The sequence below is a fragment of the Somniosus microcephalus genome, unplaced genomic scaffold, assembly GCF_052327205.1.
Source record: "Somniosus microcephalus isolate GS21.2 unplaced genomic scaffold, FLI_Smic_1.0 unresolved_chr2, whole genome shotgun sequence".
NCBI lineage: Eukaryota > Metazoa > Chordata > Chondrichthyes > Squaliformes > Somniosidae > Somniosus > Somniosus microcephalus.
Genome location: NW_028225180.1, coordinates 30,238,042 through 30,253,460, shown reverse-complemented (window position 1 = coordinate 30,253,460; position 15,419 = coordinate 30,238,042). Strand labels below are relative to the sequence as shown.

At 48.4% G+C, this 15,419-nt stretch overlaps 1 protein-coding gene across 1 annotated transcript in view; it reads left to right on the top strand.

The window, feature by feature from the left end:
* The first annotated feature begins 2,581 nt into the window (after positions 1-2,581).
* Positions 2,582-15,419, top strand: part of LOC147092406 (uncharacterized) — a 32,142-nt gene continuing 19,304 nt past the window's right edge. The window contains exon 1 of the mRNA XM_085975910.1: positions 2,582-2,694. The gene's annotated coding sequence lies outside the window, so the exon portion shown is untranslated. The remainder of the gene's footprint in view (positions 2,695-15,419) is intronic.

Here is a 15,419-nt window from a genome sequence, read left to right as displayed (position 1 = left end):
GTGAAGACAAATGCTACATACTCACCTAGTACCTCAGCTATACCCTCTGCTTCCATGCATAGATCTCGTTTTTGGTTCATAATCGGCCCCACTCCTGCTGTTTATAACCTTTTACTATATATATGCCTAAAGAAGACTTTTGAATTACCTTTTAACGTGGCTGCCAGTCTGTTCTCATATCCGCTCTTTGCTACTTTTTTCTTTTCACTTCTCCTCTGACCTATATAAAGCCTGGTTCGCAGATGCATTTGCAACCTAACATCTGCCATACGCGCTCTCGTTCTTCTTCATCATATTCTCTGTCACTTTTGCCATCAAAAGAGCTCTGATTTTAGTTGCCCTAGCTTTCTCCTTCGTTGGCAATGTACATCGAATGTACCCGAACTATTTCCTCTTTAAAGGCAGCCCATTGGTCCACTACAGTTTAGCCTGCCAATCTTTGACCCTAATTTAACCGGCCAGATCCGTTCTCATTCCACTGAAGTTGCCCTTCCCCCAGATAAACATCTTACTCTAGATTGCTCCATGTACTTTTCCATAGCTAATTTAAACCTTATGACATTTTGATCACTGTTTCCTAAATGTTCTTCCACTGCCACATGCCCCACTTGATCTACCTCTTTTCCCAGAACCAGCTCCAGCAAAGCTTCCTCCCTCGTCGGGCCGGAAACATACTGATCTGGAAAGTTTTCCTGAACACACTTCAGAAATTCTTCCCCTTCTCCTCCCTTAACACTATTACAATCCCAGTCTATATTAGGATACTTGAATCCCCCGTTATTACTATTCTATTGTCCTTGCACCTCTCTGTAATTTCTCTGCTAATTTTCCTCTCCATATCTTTCCAACTATTTGGTGATCTGTAGAATCCATCTAGTAGTGTAGTGGCACCTCTATTATTTCTTTAGCCATATAGATTCTGTCCTTTACCCCTCCAGGACATCCTCCCTCTCCAGCACTGTAACATTCTCCTTAAACAATACTGCCACACCACATCCTTTCTTTTCAACCCAGCTTTCCTGACAACTTATAACCAGGAATATTTAATAACCAATCCTGCCCATTTTTGAGCGAGGTCTCCATTACTGACACATCTTATTCCCATGTGGATATTCGTGCCTGCAGCTCATTTACCTTGTTTACTACGCTTCGTGCGTTCACATACATACATTATAAACCCATCTTAGGTCATCCTGTATTCTCTCTTTGTCTGAGCCCATCTTATAACTTACTATTTCTTACTTTACTGCTCTCTGCCCCTCCCAACCTGTGAGCACTGCATTTCACCTTTCTAACGTTACTTCCTGGTGCCCATCCATTTGACAAATTAGTTCAAAACCCTCCCCAACAGCATTAGCAAACCTACCCTCGAGGATATTGGTTCTGGTCCAGTTGAGCTGCAACCCGTCCAGTCTGTACAGGTCCCACCTCAACCAGAACCGGTCCCAATGCCTCAGGAATCTAAAACCCTTCCCTCCTGCACCATCTCTCCAGTCACGCATTCTTCAGCTCAGTCCTTCTATTTCTATACTCACTCCCGTGTGGCAGCGGGAGTACGACCGCTAATGTCCTGAGAGGTTACTACCTTTGAGGTATTGCTATTTAAACTCTTTCCTAGCTCCCTAAAATCTGCCTGCACGACTTCATCCCTCTTTTTCCTTATGTCATTGGTACCAATATGGACCACGAATGCTGGCTGTTGACCCTCCTGTCTGAGATTGTTCTGCAGCCGCTCAGCGACATCTTTAAATCTGGCACCAGGGAGGCAACGTGCCATCTGGGAGTCACGTCTGCAGCCGCAGAAACCCCTGTCTGCTCCATTAATTATCGCATCCCCTACCACTCATCTTCCTTCCCCCTATAAATCTGAGCCACCCGTGGTGCTGCGGACATGGCTCTGGCTGCACTCCCAATAGGAACCATCGCTCTCACCATTACTCAGAACAGAATACTGGTTGGAGAGAGGGATACATTCAGAGGAGTACTAAACTACCTGCCTGATCCTCCTTTTCTGTATATCGGTAACCATTTCCTTCTCTGCCTGCAAACTCATTAGCTGCGGGGTGACCACATCCTGGAGCGTGCTATCCACATAGCTCTCAGCCTCACGGATGCACCGCAGTGCCGCCAGCTGCTGTTAAAGCTCCGAAACCCGGAGCTCAAGATCCTCAAGCTGATGACACCTCCTGCACACGTGGTTGTCCAGAATACGGGAAGCATCCTGGATTTCCCACATAGCACAGGGTTTTCACTCCATGGGACTGAGTTGCACTGCCATGCCTCTATTTAATAGGCTGTTAAATTGCTTTCCAAAAACTTAAGACCGCGATGTATCGAATTCTATTAATTAATATAATATAGTATTAACAGTTACTAATTTAATAAATTATTAACAGTTACCCATCTCTAAGTTTCTGTTTTATCTCTAACCAGCTTTTTAAACCCGGCCCCTTGAGGAGCAAGAAAAATTTAAAAACTACATGAGCTTTACCAACCAATCAGTTGCGAGATGTCCTGTGACGTCCTTGTGGTTTTTCTCTCTCTCCCATTATCGGTGCTCAGTCTCCACCCAGTACTGCTCTCGCTGCCTCTGCCACCGGTGTGTCTGGGCCACTCTCTATCTCCCCACTCTTTAAATCCGCGGTCTCTGGGCTCAGTCTTCACCCAGTGCTGCTGTCGCTGCTGATGATACCGGTGAGTCCAGCACTCTTGAGATAGAGACCAATATTATAATAGCCTTTGTAATTAAATTTGTATCTGTCCACTTTCTTTCACTGATTTCTGTAATTGTACACCTACATTTCTCTGTTCCTCCACTGTTCTTAAATTCTCGCTATTTAGAAATGACTCTGATCTATCTTTCTTAGGTCCATAGTGGATCACCGCATGCTTTCCACTCACTTAATCCAACAATGTCAGTTTGATGCTTTATTTTCCATCTGCACTGCTTACTGTGCGAACGAGCTTAGTGTCGTCAGCAAATTTAGAAATGCGGTTCTGTACCCCTTCACCAAAGTCAATTATGATATAGTTAAAAGATGAATGCCCAAAACAGATCACTGGGGACACCACTGCTCCCATTATGTTGCTTTTGAGCACTAGGTTAATATATATGTAACGTTAAGACTTCTTATTGCAATGGTTTAATAACACATTGCTTATATTGATAAGGCTTATTTCAGTGCATTTTGAACAGACAATATTATTCCACATGCTATTCCTTACTCCCAGTACTGGGGGCGGTGCAGTGAACATTCGCACATGACCGTTTGACTATCTGGCTTCTTCCAACAAACGCAGTGAGAAGTCATTCCAGTCCATCTAAGTATGAGCCAGGCATTCGAGATTAAAAAAGAATACATTAAAAGTCTTATTCGTACCGCAATCATACTGCAAGCGTCACACTTACTGTTGGTCCAACACATTTCCTGTCACATTCATTTCCTGTTGCACATAAGATGTCAAGGTTCTGGTTTAACCTTTCACTCGCCGTTACGAATAGATGAGGATTGCGTGGTGCTGATTAAATAAGACCCATTTTTGCAGCTTAGAATATTTGACAGAGACGAGGATAAAATTGCTTCCAGATAATTAACACAATATAGAAATATCGGACAGTAAAACAGCACAGAGAATTAGAAGAGGTGTGCAGCCCAGAGAGGGTAGGTTTAGGAAGAGCAGACAGGGTGTAGCCCAGGGAGAATGAGTAAAGTGTGATCAGACAGTGTGTAACATGGAGGGGATGGGCGCAGTGATATCAGACAGTGTGTAACCCGGGGAGGATGGGCCCAGTGAGATCAGACACTGTGTAACTCGGGGAGGATGGGCCCAGTGAGATCAGACAGTGTGTAACCCGGGGAGGTGGGCCCAGTGTGATCAGACAGTGTGTAACACGGGGAGGATGGGCCCAATGTGATCAGACAGTGTGCAACCCGGGGAGGATGGTCCCAGTGAGATCAGACAGTGTGTATCCCGGGGAGGATGGGCCCAGTGAAATCAGACAGTGTGTAACCCGGGGAGGTGGGCCCAGTGTGATCAGACAGTGTGTAACACGGGGAGGATGGGCCCAATGTGATCAGACAGTGTGCAACCCGGGGAGGATGGTCCCAGTGAGATCAGACAGTGTGTATCCCGGGGAGGATGGGCCCAGTGAAATCAGACAGTGTCTATCCCGGGGAGGATGGGCCCATGAGATCAGTCAGTGTGTAACTCGGGGATTATGGGCCCAGTGAGATCAGTCAGTGTGTAACTCGGGGAGGATGGGCCCATTAAATCAGACAGATTGTAACCCATGGAGGATGGGTCCAGTGAGTTCAGACAGTTCGTAACTCGAGGAGGATGGGCCCAGTGAGAACAGAGAGTGCGCAAGTCGGGGAGGATGAGCCCAGTGAAATCAGCCTGTTTGAAACCCGGGGAGGATGGGCCCAGTGAGATCAGCCAGTTTGAAACCCCGGGAGGATGGGCCCAGTGAGATCAGTCACTGTGTAATCCGGGCAGGATTGGCCCAGTGATATCAGTCAGTGTGTAACTCGGGGAGGATGCGCTCAGTGAGATCAGACAGTGTGTAATCTGGGGAGCATGGGTCCAGTGAGATCAGACAGTGTGTAAACCGGGGAGGATGGTCTCAGTGAGATCAGGCAATGTGAAACGCGGGAAGGATGTGCCCAGTGAGATCAGGCAGTGTGTAACTTTGTGAGGTTGGGCCCAGTGAGATCAGATAGCATGTAACCCATGGAGGATCGACCCAGTGAGATCAGATAGTGTGTATCCCAGAGAGGATGTGCCCAGTGTTCTCAGACAGTGTGTAACCCGAGGAGGATATGCCCATGTGAGATCAGCCAGTAAGTGACTCGGAGAGGATGCACTCAGTGGATCATAAGAACATTATAGCATAAAAACACAAAAAATAGGAGCAGGAGTAGGCCATTCGGCCGTTCGAGCCTGCTCCGCCATTCATTGAGATCATCGCTGATCTTCTGCCTCAACTCCATTCATCGGCCCATCGCCATATCCCTCGATGTCATTATTAGTCAGTTCTGTTTTGAATATACCTAGTGTCTGAGCCTGCACAACGCTCTGGGGTAGAGAAACCCAATGATTCACCTCCCTCTCTTTGAATAAATGTCTTCTCATCTTAGTCCTGCATGGCCTGCCCTTTATCTTTAGGCTGTGGCCCCGATTCTAGACTCCCCAGCCAAGGGAAACTTTCTCCCAGCATCCACCCTATCAAGCCCAGTAATAATTTTGTATGCTTCAAAGAGATCCCCTCCCATCCTTCTGAATTCAAGACAACACAGGCCTAGTTTACTCAATCTATTCTCATACGACATTCCAACATTCCAGGAATTAATCCCCTCAACCTTCGTTGCACTCCCTCTATGGCAAGTATATCCTTCCTTTGGCAAGGAGACTTAAGTAAGCACATTACTCCAGGTATGGCCTCAACAAGGCCCTATATAATTGGAGTATGACCTCTATACTCCTGTACTCAAATCTTCTTCTAAAGAAGGCCAGCATTTGCCTTCCTAATGGCTTGCTGCACCTGCACATTCACTTTCAGTGACTCATGTAAAAGGACACCCAGGTCCCTTTGAGCATCTGCATTTACCAATCTTTCACCATTTAGGAAATACTCTGCCTTTCTGTTTTTTCTACCGAAGTGGATAACTTCACATTTATACACATTATATTCCATCTGCCATGTTCTCGCCCATACACTGAGTCTGTCGAGATCTCCTGGAAGCCTCTTCACATCCTCTTCACAACTGACACTGCCACTTAGCTTTGTATCATCAGCAAACATGTAAATGTTACATTTAGTCCCCTCATCCACATCATTGATATAGATTGTGAATAGCAGGTGCCCAAGTACCGATTCTTGTGGTACCCCACTAGTAACAGCCATTCTGAAAAAGTCCCGTTTATCCCTACTCTTTGTTTTCTGTCTCTTAAGCAATGCGAGTATATTATCCCCAATTCCCTGTGCCCTAATTTTCTTCACCAACCTCTTGCGTGGGACCTTAGTGAAGGACTTCTGAAAATCCAGATACACCACATATACCGGTCTACTGCACTAGTTACACCCTCGGAAAACACCAATGGGTTTATCAAACAGTATTTCCCTTTCATAAATCCATGTTGAATCTGCCCAAACTTACTATTAGTTTCTAATTTCCAAGTTATTGTAAACTTTATAATAGTATTCCAGCATTTTCCCAACTACCGATGTGAGGCTAACAGGTCTGTAGTTCCCCGTTTTCGCTCTCCCTCCTTTCTTAAATAGCGCAGTTACATTTGCTACCCTCCAATCTGCAGGAACCATTACAGAATCTATTGAATATTGGAAGATGGGAACCAATGCTTCCAGTATTCCAATGGCCACCTCTTACAAAACCCTAGGATGTAGGTCATCCAGTCCTTGGGATTTACCGGCCTTTCGTCCCATTAATTTTGCTGGCACTGTTTCTTTACTATTATTAATTTCTTTAAGTTCCTCATTTTCATCACGGCCTTGGTTTTATCGTATTTCTGGGAGGGTTTTAGTGTCTTCCTCCGTGAAGACAGAAACAAAGTATGTACTGAAATTAACTGCCATTTCCTCATTTCCCCATTATAAATTCTCCTGTCTCTGAATGTAAAGAATCTTCATTTACCTTCGCCAGTCTTTTGCTTTTCACATACCTATAGAAGCTTTTTTAATCTGTTTTTATATTTTTCGCTGGTTTGTACACATATTCCATTTTCCCCTTCTTTATCAATGTCTTGGTCCCCGTTTGCTGTTTTCTAAATCCGCAGGCTGACTGCTTTTTCTGGCAACTTTATAAGCTTCCTTCTTTGACTTAATATTAGCTTCAATTTCTTTTGTTAGCCATGGTTGGATCACTTTTCCTTTGGGGTTTTTATGCCCTAGAGGAATATATATGTTTGTTGCAAATTATTCATTATATTCTTGAACGTTAGCCATTGTATGTCCACCTTGATATCTTTTAGTGTAGTCTCCCAATTTACCATGACCATCCTGTCATGCATACCCTTTTAGTTTCCTCTGTTTAGATTCAATACCTTAGCTTCAGATTGGACAACATCACTTTCAAACTTACTGTAAAATGCTAACATATTATGGTCTCTTGTACCTAAAGGCCGCTTTACCAAAAGATTATTGAATAGCCCTTTCAAATTACACTGTACCAGATCCAGTATAGCCTTTTCCCTGGTTGGTACCTCCACTTACTGATCCAGGAAACCATCTTGCATGCCTTCCAAGAATTCGTCCTCCACACCATAAGTGGTAATTTGATTTGCCAGGTCAATATGCAAATTAAAGTCCCCCATGATTACCGTATTGCCCTTGTTACATGCCCTTCAAATCTCTTGAATGATACTGTGCCCTACTTTACCATTATTGTTTGGTGGCCTATACACAAATCCCACCAATGATTTCCGCCCTTTGCTGTTCCTTAGCTTCGCCCAAACTGATTCCAGTTCTGCTTCATAATCTGCCAAGCCAAGAACTTTTATGTTTTCCGTACCGATCAGACAGTGTGTAACCCGACGAGGATGGACCCAGTGATATTAGACAGTTGTAATCCGGGTAGGATGGGTCCAGTGAGATCAGATAATGAGAACCTCGGGGAGGATGTGCCCAGTCATATCAGACATGGTGTAATCCAGGGAAGATGTGTCCAGTGACATCAGACAGTGTTTACCCCGGGGAGGATGGGCTCAGTGAGATCAGTCAGTGTGTAACTCGCGGTAGATGGTCCCAGAGAGATCAGAAAGTTGGTATCTTGGGAGGATGGTCCCAGTGAGATCCGACAGTTTCTAACCCGGGAAGGATGTGCGCAGTGAGTTCAGACAGAGTGTAACTCGGGGAAGATGTGCCCAGTGAGATCAGATAGGGCGTAAATCGGGGAGGATGGGCCCAGTGAGATCAGTCAGTTTTAACTCGGGGAGGATGGGCTCAGTGAGATAAACCTGTTTGTAAACTGGGAGGCTGGGCCAAGTGAGATCAGACAGTCTGTAACACCGAGAGGATGGTCCCAGTGAGATCAGACAATGTGTAACCCGGGGAGGATTGGCCCAGTGAGATCAGAGAGTGTGTAACCCCGGGATGATGAGTGATTTCAGACAATGTTTGACGCGGGGAAGATGGGCCCAGTGAGATAAGGCAGAGTGTAGCAATTCCAGTGAGATCAGCAAGTTGTAACCCGGGAAGGAATAGGCCCAGTGAGCTCAGACAGTGTTTAACCCGGGGAGGATGTGTTCAGTGAGATCAGGCCGAGTGTAACCCGGGGAGGATGGACCCAGTGATATCAGGTATGGTGTAACCCAGGGAGGATGGTCCCAGTGTCATCAAACAGTGTCTAGCCCGGGAAGGATGGGCCTAGTGAGTTCAGACAGTGAATCCCGTGGGGTGGATGTGCCCAGTGTTTTCATACAGTGTGTAACCCGGGAGGATGGGCCCAGTGAGATCGGACAGTGTTGCACCCGGAGAGGATAGCCCCAGTGAGATGAGAGAGTTTTTAACACGTGGAGGATGGTTCCAGTGAGATCAGAGTGTGTATCCCGTAGAAAATGGTCCCAGTGAGAACAGACAGTGTTTAACCCATAGAGGATGGGCTCATTTGAGATCATTCTAGGAGTAACTCGGGGAAAATGGGCCCAATGAGATCAGAAAATGTAACTCGGGGAGAATGGGCCCAGTGAGATCAGAAAATGTAACCCGGGAACGGTGGGCCCAGTGAGATCAGACAGACTGTAACCCGGGGAAGATGGACACAGTGAGATCAGACCATGTGTAACATGGGGAGGGTGGCTCCAGTGAGATCAGACAATGTCTAACCTGTGGAGGATGGGACAAGTGATTTCAGACAGTGTGTACCCAGGGGAGCATCGGCAAAATGGGATCTTTCAGTGTTTATACCGGGGAGAATGGACCCAGTCAGATCAGTCAGTGTGTACCTCGGGGTGGATGGGCACAGTGACATCAGACAGTGTGTACCTCGGGGGGATGGGCACAGTGAGATCAGTCAGTGTTTACCTCGGGGTGGATGGGCACAGTGAGATAAGGCAGTGTGTACCTCGGGGTGGATGGGCACAGTGAGATCACACGGTGTGTAACACATGGAGGATGGACCCAGTGAGATCAGTCTGTGTGTAACTAGGTAGGATGAGCCCAGTGAGATCAGACACTTTGCAACCCTGGGAGGATGGGTCCAGTGAGATCAACAAGTGCGTAACTCAGGGAGGATGGGCCCAGTGAGAACAGCCAGTTTGTAACCCGGAGAGGATGGGCCCAGTGGGATCAGTCAGTTATAACTCGGGGAGGATGGGACCAGTGAGATCAGACAGTGTGTAAATCCGTGAGGATGGGCCCAGTGAGTTCAGTAATGTGTAATGCGGGGCAGATGGGCCCAGTGAGATCAGACATGGTGTAACCCGCGGAGGATGGTCCTAGTGAGATCAGACAGTGTGTAACTCGGGGAGGTTGGGCCTAGTGAGATCAGACAGTGTGTAACCCGTGGAGGATGGGCCCAGTGAGATCAGACAGTGTGCAACCCGCGGAACATGGTCGCAGTGAGGTCCGACTGTGTGTAACCCGTGGAGGATGGATCCAGTGAGATCAGGCAGTGGGTAAGCCGGAAAAGAATATGTCCAGTGAGCTCAGACAGTGTTTAACACTGGGAGGATCGGTTCAGTGAGGTCAGACAATGAGCATCTCGGGGAAAATGGGCTCAGTGATATCAGGCATGGTGCATCCCATGGAAGGTGGGCCCAGTGACATTTAACAGTGTATAACCACGGTAGGATGGGCCCAGTGAGATCAGACAGTGCGTAGCTCGCGAGGATGGGCCCAGTAAGATCAGAGAGAGTGCAACAGGGGGAAGATGGGCCCTGTGAGATCAGAAAACGTGCAACCAGGGGAGGATTGGCCCAGTGAGATCTGACAGTGTATAACTCGGTGTTGATTGGCCTAGTGAGCTCAGAAATTGTTTATCCCACGGAGGCTGGGCCCAGTGAGATCAGCCATTCTGTAACCCAGGGACCATGTGAAATTTGTCAGTGTGCAACTCGGGGAGGAAGCGCTCAGTGAGATCAGACACTGTTTAACCTGGCTGTGATGGGCCCAGTGAGATCATACAATGTGTAACACGGGGAGGGTGGCTCATGTGAGATCAGACAATGTATAACCTGTGGAGGATGGGCCCAGTGAGCTCAGACAGTGTGTACCCTGGGGAGGATCGGCCCAATGAAATCAGTCAGAGTTTAAACCGGGGAGATTGGACCCAGTGAGAAAAGGCAGTGTGTACCTCGGGGTGGATGGGCACAGTGAGATCATACGGTGTGTAACCCATGGTGGATGGACCCAGTGAGGTCAGTATGTGTGTAAATAGGTAGGATGAGCCCAATGAGATCAGACAGTTTGCAACTCTGGCAGGATGGGACCAGTGAGATCAGACAGTGCTTAACTCGGTATTATTTGGCCCACTGAGATCCGACATTGTTTAGCTCGCGGAGGATGGGCCCAGTAAGATCAGACAGTGTGCATCCCGGGGAGGATGGGCCAAGCGAGATGAGACAGTGTTTAACCCGGGGTAGATGGGCCCAGTGACTTCAGACAATATGCACCACGGTGTGGATAGGCCCAGTATTCACGGGGGGTGGGGCGGGGCCAGTGACATCAGTCAGTGTGTAACACGTGGAGAATGGGTCCAGTGAGTCATGACAATATATGCGGCGGGGAGGATGAGGTCAGTGGGATAAGACAGTTTGTAAACAGGGGAGGATGGGCCTAGTGATATCAGACAGTTTGTAAACCACCGGGGAGGTTGGGTCTGTGAGATCAGACAGTGTGTAATCAGGGGATGATGGGGTCAGTGAGATCAGACAATTAGCATCTCGGGGACAATGGGCCCAGTGATAACAGGCATGGTGTAACCCAAGGAGGATGTGCCCACTGACATGAAACAGTGTGTAACCCGGGAAGGATGGGCCCAGTGAGATCAGACAATAAGTAACCCGGGGAGGGTGGGCCCAGTGAGAACAGACATTTGTTAACCCGGGAAGGATGGGTCTAGTGAGATCAGACAGTCTGTAAACCGGGGAGGATGGGCCCATTGAGGTCAGACTGTGTGTAAGCGGGGGAGGATGTGCTAAGCGAGATGATTCATTTTGTAATCCGTGGAGGATGGGTCCAGTGATTTCAGACAATAGTTATCCCGGGGAGTATGGGCCCAGTGGGATCAGACAGGTTGTAACCCAGGCATGTTGGGCCCAGTGACATCAAACACTGTGTATCCCGGGAGGATGATTCTAGTGAAATCAGACAGTGTGTAACCCGGGGATGATGGCTCTAGTGAGAACAGCAAATGAGCAAACTGTGGAAGATGGGGCCAGTGATATCAGGCATGGTGTAACCCAGGGAGAACCCAAGGATGTACTTGCCATGGAAGGAGTGCAGCGAAGATTCACCAGGCTGATACCTGGGATGGCAGGAATGACGTATGAGGAAAGATTGGTTCGATTGGGCTTGTACTCGCTGGAGTTTAAAAGAATGAGAGGGGATCTCATCGAAACATATAAAATTCCAGCCGGACTAGACAAACTAGATGCTGGACGGATGTTCCCGATGGTCGGGGAGTCCAGAACCAGTGGTCACAGTCTAAGGATAAGGGGTAAGCCATTTAGGCCAGAGGTGAGGAGGAATTTATTCACCCAGAGAGTGGTGAACCTGTGGAATTCAGTACCAAAGAAGGCAGTAGAGGCCAATTCATACAATATATTCAAGAAGGAGTTGGATATATTTCTTAAGGCTAAAGGGATCAAGGCGAATGAAGAGAATGCAGGAACAGGGTACTGAATTTGGATGATCAGCTATGATCTCATTGAATGGCGGAGCAAGCTCGAGGGGCCGAATGGCTTTCTCCTGCACCTCTCTTCTATATTTCTATGTATCTAGAACGTGCTCAGTGAGCTCAATCAGTTTGTTTCCTGTGGAGTATGGGCCTCGTGAGGTCAGACAGTGTTTAACTCATGGACGATGGACCCAGTGAGGTCAGACTGCGTGTCATTGGGAGGATGGGCACAGTGAGATCAGACAATGTGCAACTCGGGGAAGATGGGCCCAATGAGATCAGACAGTGTGTAACCCGGGGAGGATGGGCCCAGTGAGATCAGACAGAGTGGAACACGGGGAGGATGGGTCCATTTGAGATCAGTCAGTGGGTAACTGGAGGAGGATGCAGTCCGTGAGATCAGACAGTGTGAAATCTGGATAGAGTGTGGCCATAAAGCTCATGCAGTGTGTAACACGGGGAGGATGGGTCCAGTGTGGTCACACATTGAGCAAGTCGGGGACGATGGACCCAGTGATATCAGGCATGGTGTAACTCAGGGAGCATGGGCCCAATGACATCAGACAGTGTGAAAGCCGGTAAGGATGGGCCTATGTGAGATCAGACAGTGTGTAACCCGGGGAGGATGTGTCCAGATGGTTCAGACAGTGTGTAACCCGGGGACGATGGGCCAAGTGAGATCAGACTGTGTGTATCCCAGGGAAGAAGGGCCAAGTGAGATCAGACAGTGTTTAACCAGGGGAGGATGGGCCAAGTGAGATCAGACAGTATGTATCCCGGGGAGGCTGGGCCAAATGAGGTTAGACAGGGTTTATCCCGGTTAGGATGGGCCCATGTGAGATCATTCAGTGAGTAACGTGTGGAGGATGTGCACAGTGAGATCAGTCAATGTCTAAACCGGGGAGAATGGGCCCCTTGAGATCAGAAAGCGTGTAACATGGGGAGGATGGAGCCAGTGAGATCAGACAGCGTGTAACCCGGTGAGGAGGGATTCAGAGAGATCAGTCAATCTGTAAATCGGGGAGGATGTGCCCAGTGATAGCATGCATGGTCTGATCAAGGAAGGATGGGCCCAGTAACACCAGACAGAGTGTAACCCGGGAAGGATGGGCCCAGTGAGATCAAACAGAGTGTAACCTGGGGAGGATGAACCCAGTGAGATCAGACGGTGTGTAACCCGGGGACGATGGGCCCAGTGTGATCAGACAGTGTGTAACTCGGGGAAGTTGGGACCAGTGAGTTCAGACAGTGTGTAACCCGGGGAGGATGGGCCCATGTGAGATCTGTCAGTGTGCAACTCGAGAAGGATGCGCTCAATGAGATCAGACAGTGTGTAACCCGGGGAGGATGGACCCAGTGATGTCAGGCATTGTGTAATCAAGGGTGGATGGGCCCAGTGACATCAGACAGTGTGTAACCCGTGTAGATTCGGCCCAGTGACATCAGACAGAGTGTAACCCAGGGAGGATCAGCCCAGTGGCATCAAACACTGTGTAACCCAGGAGGATGGGTCCAGTGAGATCAGACAGTGTGTAACTCGGAGAGGATGGGTCAGGTGAGATGAGACAGTGTTTCGCCCGGGGAGAATAGGTCCAATGATTTTTGACAATATGATCAGGCAGACTGTAAACCGGGATTGATGGACCCAATGAGGACAGACATTGTGTAATCCGGGTTGGATGGGCCCAGTGAAATCAGACAGTGTTTAAACCGGGGAGGATGGCTCCAGCGAGATCAAAAAATGAGCAACCTGGGGAGGATGGGGCCAGAGATATCAGGCATGTTGCAACCCAGGGAGAACGTGCTCAGTGAGCTCAGTCTGAAAGCAACCTGTGGAGGATGGCCCTTGTGAGTTCAGACAGTGTGTAACCCGGGGAGGATGGGTCCAGTGAGATCAGACAGTGTGTAACTCGGCTAAGGTGGGCCCAGTGAAATCAGATCGTGCGTAACCGGTGGAGAATGGGCCCAGTGAGATCAAACAGTGTGTAACACTGGGGAGGAAGGGGACAGCGGGATAGACAGATTCTAACACAGGGCGGTTGGGTACTGTGAGATCAGACACTTAGTAACCCGGGGAGAATGGGCCCAGTGAGATCAGACAGAGATACCAGCTGGTGGAAGGCCCCAGTGACATCAGTCAAAGTGCACCACGGGGAAGTTGGGCCCACTGAGACCAGACTTTGTGTTACCGGGGGTGATGGGCCCAGGGAGATCAGACAGTGTGTAAGCCGGGGAGGATGGGCCAAGCGAGATGAGACAGTGTGTAACCCGGGGAGAATGGTTTCAGTGATTTTGGACAATATGTACCCCGCGGAGGATGGGACCAGTGGGATCACACAGTTTATAACTCGGGTGAAGGGGGCCAGTGAGGTAAGTCAGTGTGTAACTCGGGGATGAGGGCCCATTGATATCAGACAGATTTTAACCCGGGGAGGATGGGCCCAGTGAGTTCAGACAGTGTGTGTATCTTGGGTAGGATGGGTCGAGTAAGATCAGACAGGATGTATCGCGGGAAGGATTGTCCCTGAGTGATCAGATAGTTTTTAGCACCTGAAGGATAGGCCCATGTGAGATCACTAAATGAGTAACACGGGGAGGAAGGGTCCAGTGTGATCAGACAATATAACCCGGGAGGATGAATCCAGTGAGATAAGAAAAAGAACAATCTGGGGAGGATACATAGATACATAGATACATAGAAGATAGGAGCAGGAGTAGGCCATTCGGCCCTTCGTGCCTGCTCCGCCATTCGATGAGATCATGGCTGATCCTTTAATTCAGTATCCCGTCCCCGCCTTCTCTCCGTAACCCTTAACCCCTTTTGCCCGTAGAAATATATCTAATTCCCTCTTAAATATATTTAATGAGCTGGCGTACACTGCCCTCTGTGGCAATGAGTTCCACAGGTTCACCACTCTCTGAGTGAAGAAATTCCCCCTCATCTCTGTCCTAAATGGTTTAGCCCTTATCCTTAAATTATGTCCTCTAGTTCTGTTCTCACCCGCCAAGGGAAACATTCCTTCTGCATCCAGTCTGTCTAGACCTGTCAGAATTTTATACACTTCTATGAGGTCCCCTCTCAATCTTCTAAACTCCAGTGTGTACATCCCTAAACTACATAGTCTCTCCTCATAGGTCATTCCCGCCATTCCTGGTATCAGCCTGGTGAATCGCCGCTGCACCCCCTCCATGGCAAGAACATCCTTCCTCAGATGAGGCGACCAAAACTGTACACAGTACTCGAGGTGTGGTCTCACCAGTGCCCTGTACAGCTGCAGCAAGGTATCCCTGTTCCTGTATTCTAACCCTTTTGCTATGAAGGCCAGCATACCGTTTGCCTTCTTGACCGCCTGTTGCACCTGCATGCTCGCCTTCAGTGACTGGTGTACAAGAACACCCAGGTCTCTCTGTACTTCCCCCTCTCCCAATCTATTGCCATTTAAATAATAATTTGCCCTCCCGTTCCTGCACCCAAGGTGGATAACTTCGCACTTGTCCACATTATAGTGCATCTGCCATTTATCCGCCCAATCGCCCAGTCTGTCCAAATCGCTCTGGAGCTTC